Source organism: Siphateles boraxobius, unplaced genomic scaffold (assembly GCF_051911475.1).
Source record: "Siphateles boraxobius isolate OS27281-9 unplaced genomic scaffold, OSU_SipBor_1 269, whole genome shotgun sequence".
NCBI lineage: Eukaryota > Metazoa > Chordata > Actinopteri > Cypriniformes > Leuciscidae > Siphateles > Siphateles boraxobius.
Window position 1 is genome coordinate 505595 of NW_027508886.1, and position 22175 is coordinate 527769.

The 22175-nt window shown below is 44.4% G+C and overlaps 12 non-coding genes across 12 annotated transcripts; all 12 read right to left on the reverse strand.

Moving 5' to 3' along the window:
* Nucleotides 1-7932: 7932 nt before the first annotated feature.
* Nucleotides 7933-8005, reverse strand: trnaf-gaa (transfer RNA phenylalanine (anticodon GAA)). Its single transcript has one exon. It is a non-coding gene; the product is annotated as a tRNA-Phe (tRNA).
* Nucleotides 8006-8314: 309 nt separating this feature from the next.
* On the reverse strand, nt 8315-8386 carry trnaq-uug (transfer RNA glutamine (anticodon UUG)). The gene has a single exon. It is a non-coding gene; the product is annotated as a tRNA-Gln (tRNA).
* A 70-nt stretch (nt 8387-8456) lies between these two features.
* On the reverse strand, nt 8457-8529 carry trnaf-gaa (transfer RNA phenylalanine (anticodon GAA)). The gene has a single exon. It is a non-coding gene; the product is annotated as a tRNA-Phe (tRNA).
* A 93-nt stretch (nt 8530-8622) lies between these two features.
* trnai-aau (transfer RNA isoleucine (anticodon AAU)) lies at nt 8623-8696 on the reverse strand. The gene has a single exon. It is a non-coding gene; the product is annotated as a tRNA-Ile (tRNA).
* An 88-nt stretch (nt 8697-8784) lies between these two features.
* Nucleotides 8785-8856, reverse strand: trnap-agg (transfer RNA proline (anticodon AGG)). Its single transcript has one exon. It is a non-coding gene; the product is annotated as a tRNA-Pro (tRNA).
* Nucleotides 8857-15238: 6382 nt separating this feature from the next.
* On the reverse strand, nt 15239-15311 carry trnaf-gaa (transfer RNA phenylalanine (anticodon GAA)). The gene has a single exon. It is a non-coding gene; the product is annotated as a tRNA-Phe (tRNA).
* A 451-nt stretch (nt 15312-15762) lies between these two features.
* trnaf-gaa (transfer RNA phenylalanine (anticodon GAA)) lies at nt 15763-15835 on the reverse strand. Its single transcript has one exon. It is a non-coding gene; the product is annotated as a tRNA-Phe (tRNA).
* A 93-nt stretch (nt 15836-15928) lies between these two features.
* trnai-aau (transfer RNA isoleucine (anticodon AAU)) lies at nt 15929-16002 on the reverse strand. The gene has a single exon. It is a non-coding gene; the product is annotated as a tRNA-Ile (tRNA).
* An 88-nt stretch (nt 16003-16090) lies between these two features.
* Nucleotides 16091-16162, reverse strand: trnap-agg (transfer RNA proline (anticodon AGG)). Its single transcript has one exon. It is a non-coding gene; the product is annotated as a tRNA-Pro (tRNA).
* Nucleotides 16163-19025: 2863 nt separating this feature from the next.
* trnaq-cug (transfer RNA glutamine (anticodon CUG)) lies at nt 19026-19097 on the reverse strand. Its single transcript has one exon. It is a non-coding gene; the product is annotated as a tRNA-Gln (tRNA).
* A 402-nt stretch (nt 19098-19499) lies between these two features.
* On the reverse strand, nt 19500-19572 carry trnaf-gaa (transfer RNA phenylalanine (anticodon GAA)). The gene has a single exon. It is a non-coding gene; the product is annotated as a tRNA-Phe (tRNA).
* Nucleotides 19573-19827: 255 nt separating this feature from the next.
* trnap-agg (transfer RNA proline (anticodon AGG)) lies at nt 19828-19899 on the reverse strand. The gene has a single exon. It is a non-coding gene; the product is annotated as a tRNA-Pro (tRNA).
* Nucleotides 19900-22175: the final 2276 nt, after the last annotated feature.

Genomic DNA, 22175 nt, shown 5'->3' on the forward strand with positions numbered 1-22175 from the left:
CACCGACCATAAGAACCTCCAGTATCTGAAAGAAGCAAAACGACTCAATCCACGCCAGGCTAGATGGGCGCTTTTCTTCACTCGATTTCACTTCCAGATCTCCTATCGTCCAGGCTCCAAGAACGTCCGAGCGGATGCTCTGTCTCGTCTCCATGCTCCTGAAACTCACCATGAAGAACCCGAGAACATCTTTCCAGAGAAAATCTTTGTCAATCCCATTCAGTGGGACTTAAACGAACAACTGATGGAATTGTCTCGAAACCAACCCAGTCCTACGGAATGCCCAGCTGGGAAAATCTACGTACCCGATGAATTCCGTATATCACTTATCTCCTCAGCGCACTCCTCCGTTGGTACGGGTCACCCAGGAGTCACCAAAACCTGCTCCATTCTCCAAAACTGCTACTGGTGGCCCAACATGCTCCGAGACGTCAAATCATTCATCAAGGGGTGCATCCTATGTGCAATGAACAAAAACCCTCGTCATTTGCCCGCAGGAAAACTCATGCCTCTGCCCGTTCCCCAAAGACCCTGGTCGCACATTGGGGTGGATTTTGTGACTGATCTTCCACCCTCCGAAGAGAACACCTGCATCCTGGTGGCCGTCGACCGCTTTTCGAAAGCGTGTAAGCTGATTCCCCTGAGAAACTTACCCACAGCATTTGCAACCGCAGAACTTTTAATGGAACATGTCTTCCAGAATTTCGGCCTCCCAGAGGACATTGTATCAGATAGGGGGCCTCAATTCATTTCAAAAGTTTGGCGAGCCTTCTTTGCACTGATGAATGTCACCGTAAGTCTCACTTCAGGGTATCACCCACAGGCTAATGGTCAGGCAGAACGAAAAATCCAGGATGTCAGCCGTTTCCTCCGAACTTTCTGCCATGCCAATCAGCACCTCTGGAGTCGTTACCTCGTGTGGGCAGAGTATGCCCAAAATTCCCTTAGACAAACCTCCACCAACCTGACTCCGTTCCAATGCATTCTGGGTTACCAACCTCCACTGTTCCCGTGGTCCGGGGAACCCTCAGAAGTCCCAGCAGTTAACGCCTGGTTCCGGGACAGTGAGAGAATATGGAACCAAGCTCACCATCACCTCCAACAAGCCATAAACCGTCACAGTCACTTTGCAGACACTCACCGAAGCAACACCCCCGAATACCAACCTGGACAATTGGTTTGGCTCTCAACAAAAGATATCCGTTTGAGACTACCCTGTCGCAAGTTAAGTCCAAGATACATCGGTCCGTTTCCCATAACAAGACAAATCAATCCAGTTACCTACCAGCTCCGTCTGCCAAGTCACTACCGCATCCACCCCTCATTCCATGTTTCCCTCCTGAAGCCCCATCACTCACCTGTTCCAGTCCCCTCTACAGATCTAGCACAAGATGAAAATCCTCCGGTACCCCCCATTGAAACAGAATCCATCTTCGCTGTAAGAGAGATCCTGGACTCCCGACGTCGGGGTGGTCTACTCGAGTATCTGGTTGACTGGGAAAATGATGGACCGGAAGAGAGGTGTTGGATACCTCGTAAGGACATCCTTGATCCCATGCTACTCACTGCCTTCCACGAACAACACCCTGACAAACCTGCTCCTCGACCTCGAGGTAGACCCCCACGACGTCGGGGTCCTAGGTCCGCTGGCGCGGACGCTGGAGGAGGGGGTAGTGTCAGGAGTCAATCAGATTCATTCCCATCCACCACTCAAAGGTCACTCTCCCCGGAATATTAACCAGTCACACCTGTTCACAATCAGTCACCTCGTTACCCAGCCCTATAAAACACTCACGCACACCCCAGTCATTGTCAAGCCTCCAACAGGAGAAGACCGTTACCCACGATTTCCCGAAGTTTCCGAGTCTGCCAACGAAGATCCATCACGTAACTATACTCACCCCTGAATATACTCACCTTTGTCTCCCTGTCTTGCTGTCTCCAGTATTCCAGTCTGGTTCCCTGTTTCCCGAGTCCTGCCATTTGAATCCAAGTGCTCCACGTGTCCACCGAGATCTCCCTGTTCCTCCCTGGATCTGAAACAGAAAAGTATTCGTATCACTGGACATTGTCTACCCACATCCAACTCTCTGAAGAAGGGTCTGCTCACCTGGGATCCTCTGCACGACGTGATCGTCAACGCACATGAACTTTGTCTCTGCACATATATCACTGTAAATAAACTCACGTTTGCTTTCACTTACCTCCGCCTCTGTGCCTGTATCCTGACAGTTTTTGCCTATTCATGTCTTTTTAAATATGTATAACATAGTATTTAAAAAGATAACATAAATATGTATACTGGTGTATAACATAGTATAGTATAACATATATGAATTAAACTTTTTTTTTAAAGGTTTTAGTAAAAATCTTCTTGTGCTCAAAATAATGTAATGAATGACACAAAAAAATACTAAATTAACAACAACAAAAAAAATGGTTTAAGGAGGATATAGCTTAATTAGCGGTCGGCTAATTATCTTGACAGTAGTGGCATGTTTTTTACTGTATATCATGGTAAAGTTGCAGGTTCACATGTACAGAAGAAAACGTGTGCTATTACACGCTAGCTAGCTTTATTGGCATGTTTAATTGTCTAAAAACAAACACTGTTTATTAATAAATAATGATCGATTATACAGTCGTGAAGAATAGACTTACCTGTTGCAAAGATGACGATAATTACTACTGATGACGACTACTTCCTGCTCAGCTACTGTTCGGACGCTCTCGCTTACTGCTCCGCGCTTTGCTCTATCGCTTTTATATTTCTATATTTTATCTCCTTTTATCACCTAATTTTAACTTCAGCAAATCAGCACAGTGCTCAAACGCTTGGATTACTACAAAAAAAAAGCAGAATTATTTTATTCGACCAGCCTCCCACTGAAAGCTTACATTCCGGGGAAGAGAAAACACAACTGCCTACATTCATAAGGATAAGAAAATGCCTCCTCTGGAATCTACTTGCTGCTCCAACTGCCACAGACTTTTACAAAGGATTGCAATTCTTGAAACAAAGTTAATTGCGGGACCACCAAACCAGACGGAACACACAACAGAGTTTCGTCATGGACGTCCTCAGCATACAGCCGGTGAGTCCCATGAATCTAGTGCTTCTCGACCGGCCATACTGAGTGTAGAGAAACAAGCCGATCGTTTTACTAATCGATGGCACAAACAGGGTGCGAGACCCAAAGGCACTCGAGACATCAGATTGTCACGAGCATCACATATTACTGCAGTAGCATCCTCTACCCCAGATACGGCTCTGACAAGGACTGCAAACACTGGTCTCCTACCACCGCCTATACATCTTGAGAACAGATTTGAAGTATTAATGAATGAGGAATCCCCAAATTTGATGAATGTGATCGCACACAGACAGAATCAGCCAGTAGCTAACACTGATGCTAACTGGGGCTCAAGGTCGAGCAGACAGCGGCACTCAGCTCACAGTGCAGCCGAGCCCAGGACTCTGATAGTGGGCGACTCCGTAATCAGAAACATTAATAGCAGGGATACAACAACGTGCTGCCTTCCACAAGCAACAACTTCTGATGTAAACAGGGAACTTCAGAACATTCTGATGAAACATAAGACTGCAAATCGACTCATCATTCATGTGGGGAAGAATGATATTCATAAAGAGCAGTCGGAACTTCTTAAAAAGGATTTCAATGAACTTTTTGAAACACTTAAAAGACTGAAAGTTCAAACATTCATCAGTGGACCACTCCCAGCAAGAGGAACAAACAGGTTTTCACGGTTGCTTGGGCTTAATACATGGCTGCAAAAAACCTGCAATATAAAAGGAGTGAACTTTATTGACAACTTCAATCTTTTCTGGAGTCAGAGGCAACTGTTTCAACAGGATGGCCACCACCCAAACAAACTTGGTTCAAGAGTGCTAAAGGACAATATCTACTTCTCCCTCCGTCATCCTTCTGCAATGTGTGCCAATCCACTCAACCTGAATGGCACACACACACCTGGATACAGTATGAATGACCACAGGATTTCACTTCAGCACCTGCATGGACATGCGGTTGACACATCACACAAGGACAGTGATAACACCACTCAGCCACAACAACCTCTGCTCACGGACACAATCTCAGCTGAGCCCTGCCCACAGAGCTCACCACAGACAGACTGTGACATACCAGCACTGCTCCAAGATACAGCACCCATAGACGACTTTCTGGAAAACAGCCAGGGAAACCAGGACAGCATATTACAGCCTCCAATAACACCAGAGCAAAAATCCCTCTCACCGGAAACATTATCACTCTCTCCAGCATCTCCACTTCTGTGCTTCTCAGAGAAAATGGAACAACTGGTGCATGCTGGAACTAGACTATCCCACTCTTTTGCTGCGAGCCCCCAGATACCAACCAAAAAACGCCAGGCCCCACAACCACCAAAGCCTGCGGGCCCAGCTCGCCCTCCCCCTCCCCCTCCTCCTCCTCCTCCCCCTCCTCCTGTGAGAGCTCTTCGGCCTCTGCCACAGTGCCAGGGCCCACACCCTCCTCCAGCGGCTCGAGGTGAACCAAAAACAACTGATACCAGCTCTCAGTGATATGTGTCGGGTCCCCGCTATGATAACAATAACTTTCTCAAATGTTTACAGAACAAGCGGGAACCCAGTGTGCCTGTATCTTTTTCTATTGCTGTTCGATTACATGATAGAAAGTCTAAGGCCTTCAAAAGCCGTACAGCAAACCCATCTAATCTGGTGCCTATTACACGACATACCAAGATTGCTGTGGGGACAAAAAGTAAGACTGTTAAGTTAGCACTTTTAAACATCCGCTCACTTAAAAATAAATCACTTTTAGTCAACGACTTAATAACCACATACAACCTGGATTTTATGTTGCTAAATGAAACTTGGCTAGAAGAAAGTTGCAGTGCAACAGTCCTCAATGAAACAGCCCCTCCTAACTTTACTTGTATGAGTATCTGCAGAGCTGTCAGAAGAGGCGGAGGTTTAGCTGCTCTTTATAAAGATGTCTATCAATGTAAGCAAATATCATTTGGGAATTACCCGTCTTTCGAGTATCTGGGTATTGTGTTAAAAGGTGCTCCACGCATTTTACTTATCATTGTTTACAGGCCTCCAAAATACTCTCCAGCTTTTGCTTAGAACTTAACAGAACTGTTATCAACAATTTCCTCAGAGTTTGACTGCTTTGCCATTGCTGGAGATTTTAACATTCACATAGATAATGCAGAAAACAATATGGCAAAAGAAATCAAAACTGTTTTAAAAACTTTTGATCTGACTCAGCATGTACATGGACCCACACATAATCGTGGACACACTCTAGATTTACTTATCAGTAAGGATCTAAACATTTCATCAATTGTTATTAAGGATGTAGCACTGTCTGATCATTTTTGTATTTTCTTTGATATATTGATCTCTCCTGCCATTGAAGCTAGATCTGTGTCTGTCAAGAAGAGATGCTTAAATGAGAACACTAGTGTACTATTTATGAAGGCTATATCTTTAACACCAAGCATATCTGCTGACTCTGTTGATTTTCTCCTTGATTCTTTTAACTCAAAAGTTAAGAGTGTAATTGATGATATTGCTCCTGTGAAAGTCAGGAAGAAGAGTGGCAGACAAAAAGCACCTTGGAGAAACTCAACAGCAGTGCAAAATATGAAAAGACAATGCAGAAAAGCAGAGCGCATGTGGCGGAAGACAAAACTTGTAGTCCATTATAACATCTACAAAGACAGCATCCATGCTTTCAATAAGGAACTAAGCAAAGCTAGACAGACTTTTTCTCGAATATTATAAACAGCAATATAAACAACACGCGCACTCTTTTTGCTACTGTAGAGAGACTGACAACCCCCCCAAGCCAGATTCCCAGTGAAATGCTCTCAGTGAGAAAGTGCAGTGAGTTTACTTCTTTCTTCTCTGAGAAAATCAATAATATCAGAAAGGTGATCAGCTCATCCTTGAGTTGCGCTGGGGTCAGGCAGATCAGACAACAGCACGAGAAAGTAGCCACTATGTCTGATTTCGAAGAAATTGATGGCAAAATTTTGGAAGAAACCGTACAGCAACTAAAAACATCAACCTGCGCCCTTGACGCACTTCCCACATCTTTTTTCAAAAATGTGTTACACAGCTTAGAAGCAGATCTCCTGGAAGTGGTAAATGCCTCACTTCTCTCTGGGAGTTTTCCGACCTCCCTGAAAACTGCTGTCGTCAAGCCCCTCCTGAAAAAGAGCAATCTGGATAAGACCATATTAAACAACTATAGACCGATATCAAATCTTCCTTTCATAGGCAAGATCATTGAAAAAGTTGTCTTCAATCAGCTGAACAAATTCTTAAGCTCGAATGGATACTTTGACCATTTTCAATCTGGTTTCCGACCGCACCACAGTACAGAGGCCGCGCTCATAAAGATAATAAATGATATTCGCTTAAATACTGATACAGGCAAATTATCAGTGCTGGTACTACTCGACCTCAGTGCTGCATTTGACACTGTCGATCACAAAATACTTCTTGACAGGCTGGAAAACTGGGTCGGGCTTTCTGGGATAGTCCTAAAATGGTTCAGGTCATACTTAGGAGGCAGAGGTTATTATGTGAGTATAGGAGACCATAAGTCTGAGTGGACATCCATGACATGCGGAGTCCCTCAAGGCTCAATTCTTGCGCCACTCCTATTCAACCTGTACATGCTCCCAATGAACCAAATAATGAGAAAGAACCAAATGGCTTACCATAGCTATGCAGACGACACACAGCTCTACTTATCCCTATCGCCTAACGATTACAGCCCCATTGACTCCCTTTGCCAATGCATTGATGAAGTAAACAATTGGATGTGCCAAAACTTTCTTCAGTTAAACAAAGACAAAACTGAAGTCATTGCGTTTGGAAACAAAGATGAAGTTCTCAAGGTGAACGCATACCTTCAGTCTAGGGGTCAAACAACTAAAAATCAAGTCAGGAATCTGGGTGTGTCTCTAGAGTCAGACCTTAGTTTCAGTAGTCATGTCAAAGCAATAACTAAATCAGCATATTATCACCTGAAAAATATTGCAAGAATTTGATGCTTTGTTTCCAGTCAAGACTTAGAAAAACTTGTGCATGCTTTCATCACCAGTAGGGTGGATTATTGTAATGGGCTTCTCACTGGCCTTCCCAAAAAGACCATAAGACAGTTGCAGCTCATACAGAACACTGCTGCTAGGATTCTGAGCAGAACCAGAAAATATGAACACATCACACCAGTCCTCAGGTCTTTACACTGGCTGCCAGTTACATTTAGGATTGATTTTATAAATAATAATAAAGCAAGATACCCTGTTGAAATATGTGTAATGTGTGGTTTATATAAACTGCAAAGGTAAAGTACACTTTAAAACAGATTGTGACCGATGTGAAGGGGGAGGAGAATGTATACGTGCGTCACGTTTAGTCAATAAAACACTTCCGCATAGGATACACCTGTGTATCCTCGCTCATGACTCCTCTGAAAGCCTCCTCACTCCTCGATCCTCGCCTCCTCGCGGTGCAATTAGAGAATTGAGATGTCCTTCAAGATGGCTGAGCTCGATCGGTTTCCGGGTCATAGGATGGAGGACAGAGGAACGAGGAGACGAGGAGGGATATTGAGAAGCACCCTATGTTTCCCCAATTCCGACTCGGTTTGAGAGTGCCAATTTCACCGCCACGTCAGCAGTTGCGCATCACCTCTGTTTTTTCCCTCCCTTCCGCGAAGAACCTAAAAAATGTTCTACCGAGATTTGAACTCGGATTGCTGGATTCAAAGCCCAGAGTGCTAACCATTACACCATGGAACCAACACACCCTCCCAGCTGTCTGTCTGAGAGGCAGATAGCGATGAGGCTAGGTGGAATCAGGTAGCCTAAAGGAGGCGGGCGTGGTTCCTCTGCCGAAACCCGAGATTGAACCAGGGACCTTTAGATCTTCAGTCTAACACTCTCCCAACTGAGCTATTTCGGCCAGATACTCGTGCTGTTTAGCCTGGCAAATGAAGGTCCCACCGAGATTTGAATTCGGATCACTGGATTCAGAGCCCAGAGTGCTAACCCTTACACCATGGAACCTCGGCGTGTGTCAACTTTTCCCATGAGGTGCAGAGATTTAAGTCATTCAGTCCAGAAGCGCGATAGCAAGGAGCAAAAGAAGCCTTTGCCTTTTAAGCCCATGTTTCCCCAATTCCGACTCGGTTTGAGAGTGCCAATTTCACCGCTACGTCAGCAGTTGCGCATCACCTCTGTTTTTCCCCTCCCTTCCGCAAAGATCCTAAAAAGGTTCCACCGAGATTTGAACTCGGATCGCTGGATTCAAAGCCCAGAGTGCTAACCATTACACCATGAAACCAAAACACCCTGCTAACTGGCTGTCTGAGAGGTGGAATAAGGTAGAGTAAAAGAGGCAGAGGTTGTTCCTCTGCCGAAACCCGGGATTGAACCAGGGACCTTTAGATCTTCAGTCTAACGCTCTCCCAACTGAGCTATTTCGGCCAGGTACTTGTGTGGTTTAGCCAGCATGGATGTATGGGAGACCGCCCGTCATTTTCGAGAAGAGCAGAACGAAGGTCACAGAGAGAAAATGAGTGGCCCGTACGGGGATCGAACCCGCGACCTTGGGGTTATTAGCACCACGCTCTAACCAACTGAGCTAACCGGCCTCTCTCTGGCACATTTTATCCCCAATTGCTCAGAAATATCCTGGTTGCCCTAATCAGGCTGAAGAGATTAAAAGCAAAGCCTAATAATGGGCTCGTCCGGGATTTGAACCCGGGACCTCTCGCACCCTAAGCGAGAATCATACCCCTAGACCAACGAGCCGAAACATACATCCTCCGTGCTGCTGTCGGGCCGCAAACATTTCAGCTTCCATGGCTTAAAGCGCAATTTTCTTATTAAATCAACAATTAAAAGGTAGCCGGTGCAAAGTTTCCAGCACAGAGGAAATGGGGCCTCTTTTTTTGTGGTCATTGGAAATCACGCTGCAGGACCTGCACACGAATAATGAGAAGCTTACTTACAGGAGCCTGGTCTGCAACACTGGACCCAGTTGATGTTGCAGGAGCAGAGGCAGCACTTGGCTGGACAGAAGGCTGTGGAGGAGACTGCAGAGGAGGCTGAGCAGGGCGCAGAGGAGGAGACTGCAGAGGAGGCTGGGCAGGGCGCAGAGGAGGAGACTGCAGAGGAGGCTGGGCAGGGTGCACAGGAGGAGACTGCAGAGGAGGCTGGGCAGGGTGCAGAGGAGGAGACTTCAGAGGAGGCTGGGCAGGGCGCTGCAGTCCTGTGGGTGGCTGTAGTGAGGATGGTCCTGGTGCAAAAGGACAGGGGTTGAAAGCCTTGCTGGAAAGATGGGAGATGCTCTTTCCAGTGGACAGGAAGCTCTGCAGGCGACTGGGACACCTGGCCAGGGGTCCACAATGCTGGAGGAGCAGGATAAGGGGCAGGAGCAGGGGCAGTAGCACGAGCCGGGGCAGGGGCAGGGCCTCTCGAGCCTGCAGTGGCTGGAGCGTAAAAAAACACAACAAAATTATCTTATTGTTTTAGACTTTCACTGCATGACTTTCTCAGCTCTGCTGGACAGCTACTGCGATTACAAGGTTTACTGCAAAGCATGTATGATTAGTAGAGAGATGACATGATGATGAAAAGATGGAAGGAAGCAGTGAAAATCATCCTGTTTTTCATCCAAGCACCATTAGAAGAAATACAAGAAGAAAAAAAGATGGGATCAGCCAAGTGTGAAGCGAAGCAGACCAAACACTACAACAGCCACTTATTCCAAGGGGAGTGTGAGATGACAAGAATGAGCTTTAGTCAGTGATTACGATAAAAAATGAAATAAAACCTTTTACATACACCTTTAAATTATCTTTTTTCCTATCTTTTTTCCACCTGAGAAGTGCCATTCCTCTGTGTTGTGAAATAAAATAATATGTCATTTAAAAAATACTGTTTTGTTTTATTTGTAATTGTTTGTAAAATATTGTTTAAGATTTACATACCTTGAGGAAGTTGTTCCTCAGCTTGCGAGGCTACAGTTGCCATCTCCAGGTCATCTTCCTCCTCAAAAAAATCCGTAGCAGCAGAGTCTGTAAAATAACATAAAACACTAAGCACATGTCACCAACACACTTGTATGCGTTAAGTGATACTCACCACATGTAAAGAGCTGTCTCCGGGCTGCGGACTCAGACGCAGGATGTACACGTGGTCCTGCAGCTGTTGAACACGTATTTTCGTTAGACATATATACTGCATAATATATAATGTAATGATTTTAAAGCTTGCAAATCACTTACAGGGTTTGGCTGGAGCCAAAATCTTCTGTGCCAGCTGTGAAGCAAATAAATGCTTCCCCCGCGCCAACAGGGCCTTCACATTGGTCGCCAGCAGTGGCCTGTTCTTAGTGGCAGTAGGTGGAGGAGGAACAGACACAGTGGCAGTGGGCACAGCAGCAGTGAGGACAGATGCAGTGGGCACAGTGGTGGTGGGCACGTGGGCTGGAGCCTGCCTCTTCAGCACGTATGCTTTGAAAAGGGCCATATTGGTGTTAGGCCTGGTCTTTGCCTTCTTCAGGTAGGTGATGAGAGCCTGGGCCTCCTTGCTTGGGTCCTCATACACCTCCTTCATTGACCTACCCTTAAAATCCCCAAACTCCACCATCAGACATCCAGAGTCTCCTGTCCTCTGGGCCTCCTGCAGCATGGCCTGTTTTATATGATACACCTCCACAGCCTCGCCTACCTCCCTGATCTGCGAGGTGTATCTGAGGAACAGGTGTTTGTTGTCCGACAGCGGGTTGTCCCTCTCCTCCTCCCCCAAAATGCTGCTGACCAGATAGCAGGCATACCCCAGTGAGTTCTCCAGCAGCCACAGGAACCTCTGACCCTGGTGTTTCCCAAACTGGATCTTGCAGTGAGCCAGAACCAGGAACTGGTCTCCAGGATTCCCTCCATTCTGCCTCACAAAGGCAGTGGCCTCAGCCAGGACCTCCTCCTTACACCTGGCCTTCCCTGCCAACACGATCTTCCTCCTATTGGCCTCCTCAGTTGGCCCCATAAGGAGTCGACCCTCAGAGGTTCTTCGTAAAACCGGGTATGCATACATAATCTGAAAGGACACAGGCATAAACAGAACGTTACATAGCTGTCATATTCCAACTGAAAGTATTTTACTACAGAATTTCTTTTTAATGTAATTAATTATTATAATATTATAATAATTAATGATTATTATTATTATGAGCATAAGCATTATTGTTTTTATACAACTGTGAATCACTTTGAATTGCCTTGTGTACAAATTGTAAATAGTGTGATGAACTAATTAATAAGAAAATAAATAACACTTCTTGGTACAATCTTGCTGGTATCATGCCATGCTTAACTCTCTGGGGTCGAGAAACGCGCCAGCACGTTTTGCTGTTTTTTTTCCACATAGCAGCAACATAGACTTAAAATACTCCGTCATTTTTGGTCATATAAATAAAATCAACACATGATTATAAACTATAGAGGGTCTTCTTTTTTTTGTGTACACTCACATTAACATCAAAACCGTGTGCTTTTGTAAAATGAAGAAAATAAACAGGGTGTGCTTTCTGCCTCTCTGTCTCCGTTAAAAAAAATTCTGGTGCACGTCTCTAAACTTAAACAAAGCTCAGCGAATACTATTCACACAAGCACGAGCAATATATCTTTATTATCATTTAAGTTTGTACTTTTAAAATATCTAATTCAAAACTAAAATAAATATTCTCTGTTTATGTAATCTATTAAAAAAGAGAGAGGTGTCAGCCGATCTCATTATCGTTCTCTTAGCTCATTATTCTGCTAATCTGACACGCCCACGGAGAGCGCGTGTGGTATTCAAACGCAAATGATCTGAAGCAACACATGCAAAGTGTCAACGCCCCTCATAAACGCGATGACACAACAAATGTAATCATCAGATTAATGTACCCTATTTCTTCTTGCGAGGCTGTGTGAGGAATAATCCTGGGACATTTACCTCAGAACATGTACTGTTTTTTTTTCATTTCGAGGAGCAACGGATCCATCTGATAAGTAAGTTTTTTTTTATTATTGTTCTAATCGCGATATCATAGTGTATGTAAACCGCAAAAAGACTGTTTAAATATGAATCGCGTCTGTGTGTGAATGAATGAACTGAACAGTTTTTACCAAACCCTATTGCTATACTGAGATGAGTGAAAATCGACTGAAATATGTTGAAATAACGTTAAAATGTCTTTGTATTAGCAACGTATTAAACTGCAAATTAATATGTATGCCCTAATATAGGCTCATAAAAACAAAAAACGACATGCCTATGTTACAGACGAAATATGAAAGACAACATTTCGTCGACTAGTTTTGGATAGATTATTAACTGTTTACTGTAAACTAGACTACTGCCACATTGAATAAGCTTTTGTTCACCAATTTCTGCTCAAATGTTATATATTAGGCTATGTTTGTTTTGTCAGAAATAAAGTCATCAACTAGGATGCTATTATAGTCTTTGTTCCAATGTAGGCTTTATTCAAACTAATGAATCCTTAACTTTGAAATATGTATGATAAAATGTATACTTTAGTTTTTACAAAGAAATATGAAATATCCATCTGAGAAGTAAGTTTTTTTATTAGTGTTCTAATTGCGATATCATAGTGTATGTAAACTGCAAAAAGACTGTTTAAATATGAATCGCGTCTGTGTGTGAATGAATGAACTGAACAGTTTTTACCAAACCCTATTGCTATACTGAGATGAGTGAAAATCGACTGAAATATGTTGAAATAACGTTAAAATGTCTTTGTATTAGCAACATATTAAACTGCAAATTAATATTTATATGCCCTAATATAGGCTATCATAAAAACAACAAACGATATGCCTATGTTACAGAAGAAATATGAAAGACAACATTTCGTTGACTAGTTTTTGGATAGATTATTAACTGTTTACTGTAGCCTAAACTATAGACTACTGCCACATTGAATAAGCTTTTGTTCACCAATTTCTGCTCAAATGTTAAATATATTAGGCTATGTTTGTTTTGTCAAAAATAAAGTCATCAACTAGGATGCTATTATAGTGTTTGTTCCAATGTAGGCTTTATTCAAACTAATGAATCCTTAACTTTGAAATATGTATGATAAAATGTATACTTTAGTTTTTACAAAGAAATATTACACTTGAAATATTGTTATTTTAATTGTTGCTGTAATTGTAACCTTTTTAATAAAATAGCAAATAATATATTTACAAGGTAGATGTAAACAAAATCTTAAAAGGTCAATATAAGCCTTCTCTTCAAATTATTTGTATTGTGTTTTATTAGTGACAAATTTGGGGAGAGGATACATATCCAAAACTTTCTGAAAATACAGTATGAGAATTAACTACACAATTACTAGAGATGTTCACCTTGGATATTATACAATTTGCAAGCAAAAATACAAGTGGAAAAATACTATTTTTTTATAGATTTTTCCAACTGTGAACCAATTTTGTAGTATATATACACATTTCTTTTCTTGTGTCCTTGTATTCTTTCTTGTGGCTCAGTGACACACCTGTGAAAAGCTCATTATGCAGGCTCATTAAGCAGGTCTTTTGTCTTCACAGGTGTGAATCAGACCATTATACATGAGTCACGCCCATTTCGCATATTGCCTTTCCAAACAAAAAGTGTTTTACTAAATTTAAATCAATGTGTTGTTTTATGTGAATGATTTGGAAGGATGATTTTCAGATCATTTTGAAGCAAAAATCCTAGGCGAGAACATCCATTAGTCAAAAGTCTTGTGGACACATATTTAGTATGTGTTTTGTGGCCTTATTTCAGAGATTTTAAGTTTTAGTTTTTTCAATAACCATGCATAAACAATATTCTCTCAAAAATACAAACATGTACATACATCTTGCTAACATATTATGGTAGCCCTGTTTGTGCTATATAGAGTGAATTTACACCTTTGCCATTAACATGTTTATAAATAACTGAAAAAGCACAAATGTTAGAGCATGTCAGAACACCTCCAGGACCCCAAAAACACATAGGACCCCAGAGGGTTAAATCGTTTTGTTTTGTTTAGCTTTTGTGGCAGAGATTACTAAGAAACACCAAATATAACATAAAGGCGTTTATGACAATTCATAATAATATGATCATCAAACAGATCTAAAACTTAAAATGGTATATCAAATCGTTTTGGTATATCTTTTATATCATAGTTGAGAATCATTTGTTGAAACAAAAAAACACTTGTTTTTGCCTATTCATGTCTTTTTAAATATGTATAACATAGTATTTAAAAAGATAACATAAATATGTATACTGGTGTATAACATAGTATAGTATAACATATATGAATTAAACTTTTTTTTTAAAGGTTTTAGTAAAAATCTTCTTGTGCTCAAAATAATGTAATGAATGACAAAAATGAGGATGGAGGAATCGAATGAAAGCTTTTTTATACATTGGAATACTTGATCACTCGAGCGTCACTTCATAGCGTCATCAGCAGCGCTCAAAGGATCTGCCCTCATGTTGTTGCAGTTTGTTTATTTAAGAAATTCATAATAAATAATAATAAAGCAAGATACCCTGTTGAAATATGTGTAATGTGTGGTTTATATAAACTGCAAAGGTAAAGTATACTTTAAAACAGATTGTGACCGATGTGAAGGGGGAGGAGAATGTATACGTGCGTCACGTTTAGTCAATAAAACAATTCCGCATAGGATACACCTGTGTATCCTCGCTCATGAATCCTCTGAAAGCCTCCTCACTCGTCGATCCTCGCCTCCTCGCGGTGCAATTAGAGAATTGAGATGTCCTTCAAGATGGCTGAGCTCGATCGGTTTCCGGGTCATAGGATGGAGGACAGAGGAACGAGGAGACGAGGAGGGATATTGAGAAGCACCCTATGTTTCCCCAATTCCGACTCGGTTTGAGAGTGCCAATTTCACCGCCACGTCAGCAGTTGCGCATCACCTCTGTTTTTTCCCTCCCTTCCGCGAAGAACCTAAAAAGGTTCTACCGAGATTTGAACTCGGATCGCTGGATTCAAAGCCCAGAGTGCTAACCATTACACCATGGAAACAACACACCCTCCCAGCTGTCTGTCTGAGAGCCAGATAGCGATGAGGCTTGGTGGAATCAGGTAGCCTAAAGGAGGCGGGAGTGGTTCCTCTGCCGAAACCCGAGATTGAACCAGGGACCTTTAGATCTTCAGTCTAACACTCTCCCAACTGAGCTATTTCGGCCAGGTACTTGTGCTGTTTAGCCTGGCAAATGAAGGTTCCACCGAGATTTGAATTCGGATCACTGGATTCAGAGCCCAGAGTGCGAACCCTTACACCATGGAACCTCGGCGTGTGTCAACTTTTCCCATGTGGTGCAGAGATGTAAGTCATTCAGTCCAGAAGCGCGATAGCAAGGAGCAAAAGAAGCCTTTGCTTTTTAAGCCCATGTTTCCCCAATTCCGACTCGGTTTGAGAGTGCCAATTTCACCGCCACGTCAGCAGTTGCGCATCACCTCTGTTTTTCCCCTCCCTTCCGCAAAGATCCTAAAAAGGTTCCACAGAGATTTTAACTCGAATCGCTGGATTCAAAGCCCAGAGTGCTAACTATTACACCATGGAACCAAAACACCCTGCTAACTGGCTGTCTGAGAGGTGGAATCAGGTAGACTAAAAGAGGCGGAGGTTGTTCCTCTGCCGAAACCCGGGATTGAACCAGGGACCTTTAAATCTTCAGTCTAACGCTCTCCCAACTGAGCTATTTCGGCCAGGTACTTATGTGGTTTAGCCAGCATGGATGTATGGGAGACCGCCCGTCATTTTCGAGAAGAGCAGAGCGATGGTCACAGAGAGAAAATCAGTGGCCCGTACGGGGATCGAACCCGCGACCTTGGCGTTATTAGCACCACGCTCTAACCAACTGAGCTAACCGGCCTCTCTCTGGCACATTTTATCCCCAATTGCTCAGAGATATCCTGGTTGCCCTAATCAGGCTGAAGAGATTAACAGCAAAGCCTAATTATGGGCTCGTCCGGGATTTGAACCCGGGACCTCTCGCACCCTAAGCGAGAATCATACCCCTAGACCAACGAGCCGAAATATACATCCTCCCTGCTGCTGTCGGGCCGCAAACATTTCAGCTTCCATGGCTTAAAGCGCAATTTTTTGATTAAATCAACAATTAAAAGGTAGCCAGTGCAAAGTTTCCAGCACAGAGGAAATGGGGCCTCTTTTTTTGTGGTCATTGGAAATCACGCTGCAGGACCTGCACAAGAATAATGAGAAGCTTACTTATAGGAGCCTGGTCTGCAACACTGGACCCAGTTGATGTTGCAGGAGCAGAGGCAGCACTTGGCTGGACAGAAGGCTGTGGAGGAGACTGCAGAGGAGGCTGAGCAGGGCGCAGAGGAGGAGACTGCAGAGGAGGCTGGGCAGGGCGCAGAGGAGGAGACTGCAGAGGAGGCTGGGCAGGGCGCAGAGGAGGAGACTGCAGAGGAGGCTGGGCAGGGTGCAGATGAGGAGACTGCAGAGGAGGCTGGGCAGGGCGCTGCAGTCCTGTGGGTGGCTGTAGTGAGGATGGTCTTGGTGCAGAGGGACAGGGGTTGAAAGCCTTGCTGGAAAGATGGGAGTTGCTCTTTCCAGTGGACAGGAAGCTCTGCAGGCGACTGGGACACCTGGCCAGGGGTCCACAATGCTGGAGGAGCAGGATAAGGGGCAGGAGCAGGGGCAGTAGCACGAGCCGGGGCAGGAGCAGGGCCTCTCGAGCCTGCAGTGGCTGGAGAAAAAAGAAAAAACTTACCCACTTACAGGGTTTGGCTGGAGACAAAATCTTTTGTGCCAGCTGTGAAGCAAATAAATGCTTCCCCCGCGCCAACAGGGCCTTCACATTGGTCGCCAGCAGTGGGCTGTTCTTAGTGGCAGTAGGTGGAGGAGGAACAGACACAGTGGCAGTGGGCACAGCAGCAGTGAGGACAGATGCAGTGGGCACAGTGGCGGTGGGCACGTGGGCTGGAGCCTGCCTCTTCAGCACGTATGCTTTGAAAAGGGCCATATTGGTGTTAGGCCCGGCCTTTGCCTTCTTCAGGTAGGTGATGAGAGCCTGGGCCTCCTTGCTTGGGTCCTCATACACCTCCTTTATTGACCTACCCTTAAAATCCCCAAACTCCACCATCAGACACCAAGAGTCTCCTGTCCTGTGGGCATCCTGCAGCATGGCCTGTTTTTTTCTGATACACCTCTACAGCCTCGCCTACCTCCCTGATCTGCGAGGTGTATCTGAGGAACAGGTGTTTGTTGTCCGACAGCGGGTTGTCCCTCTCCTCCTCCCCCAAAATGCTGCTGACCAGATAGCAGGCATACCACAGTGAGTTATTCAGCAGCCACAGGAACCTCTGACCCTGGTGTTTCCCAAACTGGATCTTGCAGTGAGCCAGAACCAGGAACTGGTCTCCAGGATTCCCTCCATTCTGCCTCACAAAGGCAGTGGCCTCAGCCAAGACCTCCTCTTTACACCTGGCCCTCCCTGCCAACACGATCTTCCTCCTATTGGCCTCCTCAGTTGGCCCCATAAGGAGTCGACCCTCAGAGGTTCTTCGTAAAACCGGGTATGCATACATAATCTGAAAGGACACAGGCATAAACAGAACGTTACATAGCTGTCATATTCCAACTGAAAGTATTTTACTACAGCATTTTTTTTATGTAATTAATTATTATAATATTATAATAATTAATGATTATTATTATTATGAGCATAAGCATTATTGTTTTTTATACAACTGTGAATCACTTTGAATTGCCTTGTGTACAAATTGTAAATAGTGTGATGAACTAATTAATAAGAAAATAAATAACACTTCTTGGTACAATCTTGCTGGTATCATGCCATGCTTAAATCGTTTTGTTTTGTTTAGCTTTTGTGGCAGAGATTACTAAGAAACACCAAATATAACATAAAGGCGTTTATGACAATTCATAATAATATGATCATCAAACAGATCTAAAACTTAAAATGGTATATCAAATCGTTTTGGTATATCTTTTATAACATAGTTGAGAATCATTTGTTGAAACAAAAAAACACTTGTTTTTGCCTATCCATGTCTTTTTAAATATGTATAACATAGTATTTAAAAAGATAACATAAATATGTATACTGGTGTATAACATAGTATAGTATAACATATATGAATTAAACTTTTTTTTAAAAAGGTTTTAGTAAAAATCTTCCTGTGCTCAAAATAATGTAATGAATGACACAAAAAATACTAAATTAACAACAACAAAAAAATGGTTTAAGGAGGATATAGCTTAATTAGCGGTCGGCTAATTATCTTGACAGTAGTGACATGTTTTTAACTGTATATCATGGTAAAGTTGCAGGTTCACATGTACAGAAGAAAACGTGTGCTATTACACGCTAGCTGGCTTTATTGCCATGTTTAATTGTCTAAAAACAAACACTGTTTATGAATAAATAATGATCGATTATAGAGTCGTGAAAAATAGACTTACCTGTTGCAAAGATTGCAAAGATGACGATAATAACAGCGGTCGCCGATTGGTCAAAAGTAAGCCACAGGAGCAGAGCCAGGAGAGAAACGCGATTGGTCAAAAGTAAGCCACAGGAGAGAAAGGCGATTGGTCAAAAGTAAGCCACAGGAGAGAAACACGATTGGTCAAAAGTAAGCCACAGGAGAGAACGCGATTGGTCAAAGGTAAGCCACAGCAGAGAAACACAATTGGCTCACGTGGGCTTACTTTGGGCTTACTTTGGCTCAATCGGTAGGAAGCAGTAGGCGCAAGCGAGAGGTAGTGGGATCGATGCCTGCATTCTCCAGTGCTGTCCATCCTTTTTACGCCCCACTTCAAGGGGCACTACCTAGATGAGCTCTTGCGGCTCAGTGCTGCCGAAAAAGTTTTTTCGAACGAGGTACTGCACACATTCCTGGCAAAAGCAGGTCCCACCGAAATTTGAACTCGGATCGCTGGATTCAGAGCCCAGAGTGCTAACCATTACACCATGGAACCTTGGCGTGTGTCAACTTTTCCCATGAGCAGCAGAGATTTAAGTCATTGAGTCCAGAAGCACGATAGCAAGGATTTAAGTCATTGAGTCCAGAAGCACGATAGCAAGGAGCAAATGAAGCCTTTGCTTTTTAAGCTATGTTTCCCCAATTCCGACTCGGTTTGAGAGTGCCAATTTCACCGCCACGTCAGCAGTTGCGCATCACCTCTGTTTTTTCCCTCCCTTCCGCAAAGAACCTAAAAAGGTTCCACCGAGATTTGAACTCGGATTTCTGGATTCAAACCCCAGAGTGCTAATCATTACACCATGGAACCAACACACTCTGCTAGCTGGCTGTCTGAGAGGCAGATAGCGATGAGGCTAGGTGGAATCAGGTAGACTAAAAGAGGCGGAAGTGGTTCCTCTGCCGAAACCCGGTATTGAACCAGGGACCTTTAGATCTTCAGTCTAACGCTCTCCCAACTGAGCCATTTCGGACAGATACTTGCATGGTTTAGCCAGCAGGGATGTCTGGGAGACCGCCCGTCATTTTCGAGAAGAGCAGAGCGAAGGTCCCAGAGAGAAAATGAGTGGCCCGTACGGGGATGAAACCCGCGACCTTGGCGTTACTAGCACCACGCTCTAAGCAACTTAGCTAACCGGCCTCTCTCTGGCACATTTTATCCCCAATTTCTCACAAATATCCTGGTTGCCCTAATCAGGCTGAAGAGATTAAAAGCAAAGCCTAATAATGGGCTCGTCTGGGATTTGAACCCGGGACCTCTCGCACCCTAAGCGAGAATCATACCCCTAGACCAACGAGCCAAAACATACATCCTCCCTGCTGCTGCCGGGCCGCAAACATTTCAGCTTCCATGGCTTAAAGCGCAATTTTTTGATTAAATCTACTATTAAAAGGTAGCCAGTGCAAAGTTTCCAGCACAGAGGAAATGCGGCCTCTTTTTTTGTGGTCATTGGAAATCACGCTGCAGGACCTGCACACGAATAATGAGAAGCTTACTTACAGGAGCCTGGTCTGCAACACTGGACCCAGTTGATGTTGCAGGAGCAGAGGCAGCACTTGGCTGGACAGAAGGCTGTGGAGGAGACTGCAGAGGAGGCTGAGCAGGGCGCAGAGGAGGAGACTGCAGAGGGGCTGGGCAGGGCGCAGAGGAGGAGACTGCAGAGGAGGCTGGGCAGGCCGCAGAGGAGGAGACTGCAGAGGAGGCTGGGCAGGGCGCAGAGGAGGAGACTGCAGAGGAGGCTGGGCAGGGCGCTGCAGTCCTGTGGGTGGCTGTAGTGAGGATGGTCCTGGTGCAGAGGGACAGGGGTTGAAGGCCTTGCTGGAAAGATTGGAGTTGCTCTTTCCAGTGGACAGGAAGCTCTGCAGGCGACTGGGACACCTGGCCAGGGGTCCACAATGCTGGAGGAGCAGGAAAAGGGGCAGGAGCAGGGGCAGTAGCACGAGCCGGGGCAGGAGCAGGGCCTCTCGAGCCTGCAGTGGCTGGAGAAAAAAGAAAAAACTTACCCCGGACCTCTCGCACCCTAAGCGAGAATCATACCCCTATACCAATGAGCCGAAACATACATCCTCCCTGCTGCTGCCGAGCCGCAAACATTCCAGCTTGCATGGCTTAAAGCGCAATTTTTTTATTAAATCTACAATTAAAAGGTAGCCAGTGCAAAGTTTCCAGCACAGAGGAAATGCGGCCTCTTTTGTTGTGGTCATTGGAAATCACGCTGCAGCACTTGCATACGAATAATGAGAAGCTTACTTACAGGAGCCTGGTCTGCAACACTGGACCCAGTTGATGTTGCAGGAGCAGAGGCAGCACTTGGCTGGACAGAAGGCTGTGGAGGAGACTGCAGAGGAGGCTGAACAGGGCGCAGAGGAGGAGACTGCAGAGGAGGCTGGGCAGGGCGCAGAGGAGGAGACTGCAGAGGAGGCTGGGCAGGGCGCAGAGGAGGAGACTGCAGAGGAGGCTGGGCAGGGCGCAGAGGAGGAGACTGCAGAGGAGGCTGGGCAGGGCGCTGCAGTCCTGTGGGTGGCTGTAGTGAGGATGGTCCTGGTGCAGAGGGACAGGGGTTGAAGGCCTTGCTGGAAAGATGGGAGTTGCTCTTTCCAGTGGACAGGAAGCTCTGCAGGCGACTGGGACACCTGGCCAGGGGTCCACATTGCTGGAGGAGCAGGACAAGGGGCAGGAGCAGGGGCAGTAGCACGAGCCGGGGCAGGGCCTCTCGAGCCTGCAGTGGCTGGAGCGTAAAAAAACACAACAAAATTATCTTATTGTTTTAGACTTTCACTGCATGACTTTCTCAGCTCTGCTGGACAGCTACTGCGATTACAAGGTTTACTGCAAAGCATGTATGATTAGTAGAGAGATGACATGATGATTAAAAGATGGAAGGAAGCAGTGAAAATCATCCTGTTTTTCATCCAAGCACCATTAGAAGAAATACAAGAAGAAAAAAAGATGGGATCAGCCAAGTGTGAAGCGAAGCAGACCAAACACTACAACAGCCACTTATTCCAAGGGGAGTGGGGGAAGTGTGAGATGACAAGAATGAGCTTTAGTCAGTGATTACGATAAAACATTAAATAAAACCTTTTACATACACCTTTAAATTATCTTTTTTCCTTTGAGGATGTTCACTCAAAGAGTGAATGTAGATTGACACCTGAGAAGTGCCATTCCTCTGTGTTGTGAAATAAAATAATATGTCATTTAAAAAATACTGTTTTGTTTTATTTGTAATTGTTTGTAAAATATTGTTTAAGATTTACATACCTTGAGGAAGTTGTTCCTCAGCTTGCGAGGCTACAGTTGCCATCTCCAGGTCATCTTCCTCCTCAAAAAAATCCGTAGCAGCAGAGTCTGTAAAATAACATAAAACACTAAGCACATGTCACCAACACACTTGTATGCGTTAAGTGATACTCACCACATGTAAAGAGCTGTCTCCGGGCTGCGGACTCAGACGCAGGTGGTACACGTGGTCCTGCAGCTGTTGAACACGTATTTTCGTTAGACATATATACTGCATAATATATACTGTAATGATTTTAAAGCTTGCAAATCACTTACAGGGTTTGGCTGGAG